Raw genomic sequence first — 6006 nt, 5'->3', positions numbered from 1 at the left:
TTGGGGTAGTGGCGCGGAAAGAGAGGGGAGAGAGAGAGAGAGAGCAAGATGGAGGAAAGTTCCCATATATATATGGGTTGTGATGTAGCCATCGCAGGTAAAATATAAAATACAACATTCTAAATCCTATCTATATTGTTTGTTTGTGCACAGGCTGTTGAAGGGAGGTAGTTGCCAGGAGCCATGACCTCAATCATGGCCTCATAGAAAATTAGTAGCTTACATAAATAAGCCTTGAAAGAATATTTGTGGTTTAACAGAAAAAAACATTTGTGGGTGGAGAAAACATTATGACCGCTGGTTCCAGGAACTGAAGATTGCCACCTGGCCTTCAGAAAGCCCCCCGGGCTCTTCCCCCTTCCCTTGAAGCTTCCTTTTGTTTTTGCTAATATCGAGACCTCTGAGTAAAGTTTTTTCAGAGCTTGATCAGACAACTGTCTTGCTCTCATTCTTCATGTCTCTTGTCCCTTTCACTCTTTCTCCCCTGCCATAGGATCCTGTTGAATACCCTCATGGGTTGGGTTCTGATGGTTTGTATATGCATGGTCTAGAGAGTGGTATTTATTAGGATATGTGGCCTTATTGTATTAGTCATGCCCTTGTTGTAATAAGTGTACCACTGTGGGCATGGGCTTTATTACCTTTATCTTATCTGACTGGAAGCCAGTGTTCTCCGAGCAGCCTTCAGCTGAGAATGAACTCTTAATTCCACTTGACAGTGACAGTGTCTGTCTGTACTCTGCCATGCTCCCACCTTGGTGATAATGGACCAAAACTCTGAACCTGTATGCCAGCCCCAATTAAATGTTGTCTTTTATAAGACTTGCCTTGGTAATGGTGTCTTTTCACAGCTCTAAAACTCTAACACAGCAGGTAATAATAAAATGTCTAAGGATTTAACATTGCCCTGAGTGGAACCGGCCGCAGCCCCACTCGGGTCTGTGTTCGCTTCAGCTGAAGGTTAGATATGGACCTGAAAAACAAGCGGGTCAGGGAAACAAAGAGAACAGACGCCAAGTAGGTTTTTATCAAGGCATCTCTTTACTTGAGGATATTTTGAAAATTTATAGGCAGGCAAGAACTGAAACTGAAAATCTCCAGGCACAAGGTATATGCTAACATAAACAAGACAGCAGACAAACGCCAAACACTGGAAACTCAAATTAGGCATGTTCACAAGTGGGTCCTCAGGCAAGTAGGTATGTCAGCAGCCAGGTGTAATGTCTAGGCAGACTGCAGTGTAGTGGGCCATTGTTTAGTCCCAGCAGGTGGCCGTCTGCAGGCTCAGTCAGAGGGAGCCAACCTTACCCTAGCTTCAGAACTGTATGGATCACTCCCTAATGTCTATCATTGCTTTTATTTTTTTCTCCACATCTATATCTATAATGCACTATAGGAAGACTAGCATACTACCTGTAGAATTATATACTTCACATGAAAGGTCTAGCATAATACCAGTAGAGTTCTATACTCCATACAGGAGGAATGGCATACTGCCTGTAGACTTCTAGACTTCACATAAAAGGACTGACATACTACCTGTAAATTTATATACTTCACATGGGAAGACTGAAATAATACCAGTAGAGCTCTATACTACATATAAAAGGACTTCTACAAGTGTAAGGAAATCAAGGTCGGGAAGGCGGTAATGGGTGGAGGAACAACCTCATAGAAGCTGGGGAGGAGGGATGGGATAGGGGGCTTCAGGGAGTGGGGGAAGAACATGGTAAGGAGATCATACTTGAAATGTAAATGAATCAACATAAAAGACCATTTGGGGGCTTATAGTATCAGAGCATAACTCCGATAATGCTCTTTCTTTTCTCTGTCTCTGCCTCTATCTCTCTCTATCTTTCTCCCCTCACACATATCTCAAAGAAGTTTCTACAGTAGCCTTCCCAATTCAACAACATATCTGCTCACTTCATTGTTGACAATTTGCTTCTTTTCATGTCCTAAATTGAAGGACTTCTACAAGTCCTTTTATATGCATAGTGCTTGTAGAATTCTATACTTCCACAAAAGAACTAACATACTACTTATGCTATTTAGCATTCCTTGAATACACAGCTAGCGTATGTACCCTTGGCTGTGCTGACCTCACCATATACAGAGCACTTCCTTCTAAACTTGATTAGGTGTCGTCTCCCATTTTTGAGAGAATACATGTCACAGGACTTGTCAGGCCTCTCATCTTGTAGTAGGATATCTACCGGGTAGCTTCACTCAAGGAAGAGCAAGTTACTTGGGAGTGTTTTCCAAGCTGACACTGACCCAGAGCACTGTTGTAGTTAGATCTATAGTAGATTCATACACAGCTTCTACACACAGACCTGCTATTTCAACTTTGATTTTGAGAGTAGAAATACATCATCACTTTGGTTTAAGTGTTTTTCAATTTAGGACATGCAAAGAAGTAAATTGTCAACAATGAAGTGAGCAGATATGTTGTTGAATTGGGAAGGCTACTGTAGAAACTTCTTTGAGATATGTGTGAGGGGAGAAAGATAGAGAGAGATAGAGGCAGAGACAGAGAAAAGAAAGAGCATTATCGGAGTTATGCTCTGATACTATAAGCCCCCAAATGGTCTTTTATGTTGATTTATTTACATTTCAAGTATGATCTCCTTACCATGTTCTTCCCCCACTCCCTGAAGCCCCCTATCCCATCCCTCCTCCCCAGCTTCTATGAGGTTGTTCCTCCACCCATTACCGCCTTCCCGACCTTGATTTCCTTACACTGGGGGATCTATCCAGCCTTCATAGGAACAAAAACCTCTCCTCCCATTGATAAGGCCATCCTCAACTACATATGCAGCTGGAACCAAGTGTATTCCTTGGTTGATGGCTTAGTCCCTGGGAGCTCTGGGGTGTGGGGGTCTGGTTGGTTGATATTATTTGCTCTTCCTTAGGGTTTGCAAACCCCTTTAGCTCCTTCAGTCCTTTCTCTAACTCCTCCACTGGGGACCCTGCAATCAGTGCCGTGGTTGGCTGTAAGCATCAGACTCTGTATTTGCAAGCTCTGATAGGGTCTTTCAGGAGATCGCTATATCAGGCTCTTTTCACCAAGTATTTCTTAGCATGCACAGTAGTATCAAAGTTTGGTGACTATATCTGGGATGAATCCCCAGGTGGAAGAGTCTCTGCATGGGTTTTTCTTCAGTCTCTGCTCTTCTAAGAAGGACCAAAGCACCCACACTTTGGTCTTCCTTCTTCTTGAGCTTCATGTGGTCAGTGAATTGTATCTTGGGTATTCAGAGGTCTTGGACTAATATCCACTCATCAGTGAGTGTATACCATGTATGCTCTTTTGTGATTGGGTAACTTCACTCAGGATGATATCTTCTACTTTGCATAAGAATTTCATGAATTCATTGTTTTTAATAGCTGAGTACTACTCCATGGTGTAAATGTACCATATTTTCTGTATCCATTTCTCTGTTGAAGGACATCTGGGTTCTTTCCAGCTTCTGGCTATTATAAATAAGGCTGCTATGAACATAGTGGATCATGTGTCCTTATTATATGTTGGAGGACCTTTAGGGTATATGCCCGGGAGTGGGATAGCTGGGTCCTCAGGTAATACTATGTTCAATTTTCTGAGGAACAGCCAGTCTGATTTCTAGAGTGGTTGTACCAGCTTGCAGTCACACCAACAACAGAGGGGTGTTCCTCTTTATGCACACCCTCACCAGCATCTGATGTCATCTCAGTTTTTGACTTTAGCCATTCTTACTGGTGTGAGGTAGAATCTCAGAGTTGTTTTGATGTGCATTTTCCTGACGACTAAAAATATTGAACATTTCTTTAGGTGCTTCTTACCCCTTTGAGTTTCCTAAGTTGAAAATTCTCTGTTTAGCTCTGTTCCTCATTTTTTAATAGGGTTATTTGGTTCTCTAGAGTCTAACTTCTTCAGTTCTTTGTATATATTGGATATTAGCCCTTTCTCAGAGGTAGGATTGGTAAAGATCTTTTCCCAGTTTGTAGGTTGCCATTTTGTCCTATTGACAATGTCCTTTACCTTACAGAAGCTTTGCAGTTTTATGAGGTCCCATTTGTTAAGGTCCCATTTGACCTTAGAGTGTAAGCCATTGGTGTTCTGTCCAGGAACTTTCCCCCTGTGCCCGTGTCTTCCAGACTTTTCCCCACTTTCTATTCTTTTAGATTCAGTGTATCTGGTTTTATGTGGAGGTCCTTGATCCACTTAGACTTGAGCTTTATACTGGGAGATGAGAACGGATCAATTTGCATTCTTCTACATGCTAACCACCAGTTGAACCAGCACCATTTGTTGAAAATGCTGTCTTTACACTGGATGGTTTTAGCTCCTTTGTCAAAGATCAAGTGACCATAGGTGTGTGGGTTCATTTCTTGGTCTTCAATTCTGTTCCATTGATCTACCTGCCTGTCCCTGTACCAATACCATGCAGTTTTTATCACAATTGCTCTGTAGTACAGCTTGAAGTCAGGGATGCTGATGCCCCCAGAATTCCTTTTACTGTTGAGAATAGTTTTTGATATCCAGTTTTGTTTTCTTTTCCTTTGTCTTGTTTTTTGTTTTGTTTTGTTTTTGTTATTTCTAATGAAGTTGAGAATTGCTCTTTCTAACTTTATGAAGAAGTGAGTTGGAATTTTGATGGGGACTGAATTGATTTTGTAGATTGCTTTCAGTAAGATGGCCATTTTTTATTATATTAATTCTACCAATCCATGAGCATGGGAGATCTTTCCACTTTCTGAGAGGTCTTCTTCGATTTCTTTCTTCAGAGACTTGAAGTTCTTACCATACAGACTTGTTTGGTTAGAGTCAGACCAAAATACTTTATATTGTTTGTGGCGATTGTGAAGGATGTAGTTTCCCTAATTTCTTTCTCAGCCTGTTTATCCTTTGAGTATAGAAATGCTACCAATTTGTTTAATTTTATATCTGACCACTTTGCTGAAGTTGTTTATCAGGAGTTCTCTGATGGAGTTTTTGGGCTCACTTAAGTATATTATCAAGTCATCTGCAAATAGTGATATTTTGACTTCTTCCTTTCCAATTTATGTTCTTTTGACCTCCTTTTGTTGTCTAATTGCTCTAGCTAGAACTTCAAATTGAATACACAGGGAGAGAGAGAGCAGCCTGGTCTCATTCCTGATTTTAGTGGGATTGCTTCGAGTTTCTCTCCATTTAGTTTGATGTTGGCTACTGGTTTGCTATATATTGCTTTTAATATGTTTAGGTATAGGCCTTGAATTCCTGGTCTTTCTAAGACTTTTAACGTGAAGGGATGTTGAGCTTTGTCAGATGCTTTTTCAGCATCTAATAAAACAGCCATGTGTTTTTTTTCTTTGAGTTTGTTTAGGTAGTGGATTACATTAATGAATTTCTATATATTGAACCATCCCTGCATCCCTGGGATGAAGCCTACTTGTCTGTGGTGAATGATCTTTTTGATGTGTTGTTGGATTCTGTTTGCGAGGATTTTGTTGAGTATTTTTGCATCAATATTCATAAGGGAATTTGGTCTGAACTTCTCTCTCTTTGTTGGGTCTTTGTAAGGTTTTAGTATCAGTATAACTGTGGCTTAATAGAACGAATTTGGTAGTGTTCCTTCTGTTTTTATTTTGTGGAATAGTTTGAGGAGTATTGGTGTTAGGTCTTCTTTGAATGTCTGATAGAATTCTGCACTAAATCCATCTGGTCTTGGTCATTTTTTGTTGGTAGACTTTGAATGACTGCTTTAATTTCTTTAGGGGTTATGGGACTGTCTAGGTGATTTATCTGATCTTGATTTAATTTTATTATTTGGTGTCTGTCTAGAAAAATTTCCATTTCATCTAGATTTTCCAGTTGTGCTGAGAATAGGTTTTTGTAGTAGGATCTGATGATATTTTGATTTTCCTCAGTTTTTGTTGTTATATCGCCTTTTACAGTTCTGATTTTGTTAATTTGGGTACTTTCTCTGTACCCTCTGGTTAGTCTAGCTAAGGGTTTATCTTGTTGATTTTCTCAAAAAA

This window comes from Mastomys coucha, unplaced genomic scaffold, assembly GCF_008632895.1.
Source record: "Mastomys coucha isolate ucsf_1 unplaced genomic scaffold, UCSF_Mcou_1 pScaffold13, whole genome shotgun sequence".
NCBI classification, from domain to species: Eukaryota; Metazoa; Chordata; class Mammalia; order Rodentia; family Muridae; genus Mastomys; species Mastomys coucha.
This window is presented reverse-complemented; position numbering follows the sequence as displayed.